We start from the raw sequence: 2,003 nt of genomic DNA, 5'->3' as shown, positions 1-2,003 counted from the left end.
CACAAACCAACATGACACAAAATCTTGAGGTGTGTAAATCACACCTCAATATTTCTACAGATATAACACAATTTAACTACAAAATTGCCCTAACGCCATCTGTGTACACAGTGGCCCATGAGAGACTCGAACTGAGAAGAAAAGTTGGAAGATCTAAGTGAGCAAGACAAACGGCATTTGGGGGTTATGATGTATTCCATGGTCACTACCTAGTGACACAACCCCAACTTCCCTTCCCGAAACAGATTTATGAAAGTACATTCCATTCTCCTCAATAATTTGTTGGACTCAAAATTTCTGGCGCCCATGTTGCATAAATAACACTTTACTGAAGTTCACCAGACTTACATGAAAGGAAACTAGGAATTACACCCTCATTGTATAATCCCATAATAAAAATAAAAGCACTTCTAGAAAGGCAGTATAAGACATTGATTCTGTAAAGAAGTTCACATTAAAGGGTCCAGCAACTGAACAATCTCTTTCCAGTATTGGGTCCTAACTCATAAGATATTAACAAAATTATTAAAGTGAAACTACTCTAAAGCTACATTTTAAATGATAATGCACTTAAAACCTAGTAAAATATTTATTATGGTACTTGCAACCACAGAAGGGTTTTTCTTGTCATTCACCCAGAAGGGGGGGAAAAAAAAAAAAGTCCTGAAATGCCATTGCTCATCTCTAACAGAATTTTAAGTTTAAAAGACAATTACACAAATGATGTTAAGATACAGTAAAAACTCAAGAAAACAGAACACTCAAATGTATTTGAAGTATTCAGATCGCCATGAAAATGCAGTTTAGTCTTCTCCACAATGTTTTAAAGCCAGGAAAAAAAAAACTCTCAAGCTTTTCACTCTCATCTTGATATCCAATGCACATACTTCATTCACCTGTCGTCTGAGGGAGGCAGATCAAATTAAAATGATATCCAGTCAACTTCTGTGCAAATTTATGGAACATATTTATTTTAAAATAAGGTTATATAAATGCAAGCTTTAGTAGTAGTCTCTAGGCTCATCTTCTCCCTGCAAGTAGTTCACCTCGGCCACATCTACCACCAAAATACTTTCTTTTGCAGGAGCACACTGCACCAACAAAAGCACTCCTGAAGTTGTTGCAATTTATGTGAGAAAAGCCATACCTTTACCAACCTCACTAACTATACTGGAATTAGCTACAGTGGGAAAGTGCTGTCTTTGTCATAAGAGGGTTTGTGTGGCATGGTCAGGTATCTCACTGCACATGATGGGGTATGGTACCAATCATTAAACATGATTAGCCTAAAATTTATAGCTTACAGTGATTGCAGAAACTTTCAACAAGCTTTAGAGGAGAAGGGGCGGGTAAAACTACCTGAGGACGATCAGAAGTGTTCTGTAAGTATTCAGGGAATGGAACATAACTACTGTACGTGCTGCGTTCCTAAGAATACACTATTAAATGACCCAAAAACCTGATGAAACAAACATATCAGAGACAGAACTGTATTCCACGGGATTAAGCTATTGTGATTCATTGCAAGTATTGAGTTACAAAGTTAACAACAGCAGAAATAACACGATTTACTGCTTCTACAGTTCCAAGAAACCATTCATGACTTTGAGTTAGATGCATATAAAGACGACTTCCAAACTTTTGTGAGCGCTCCTGAGGGAAGCAGCCTGACGTTTAGCGTACCACCCCCCACAGGAGGGATTAACAGTAGGCTGTGTGCCCCGAAGACTCTTTAAGGGCAGTTCTGCGAGGGTGATTTCCACACGGGCAAACACGCGTGTAAACCCAACTACAGCAGCCCGCCGACCTAACACACACACACACACACCCTCGCCAACCCGCTCTGCTCCTGCACCAGCTCCAAAATTAACCTGGAAGCCCCAGAGCAGCAACAGCCCGGGGCCGCCGTCCCGCCCGCCGCCCGACACGGGGCACAACCGCCCGCCTGCCTGGGGGTGCCGGCACCCCCCAAGGGCTGGGGCGGGTTTAACCCCCAGCCCCCC

This window comes from Charadrius vociferus, unplaced genomic scaffold (genome assembly GCF_000708025.1).
Source record: "Charadrius vociferus isolate BGI_N301 unplaced genomic scaffold, ASM70802v2 scaffold192, whole genome shotgun sequence".
Classification (NCBI taxonomy): domain Eukaryota; kingdom Metazoa; phylum Chordata; class Aves; order Charadriiformes; family Charadriidae; genus Charadrius; species Charadrius vociferus.
This window is presented reverse-complemented; position numbering follows the sequence as displayed.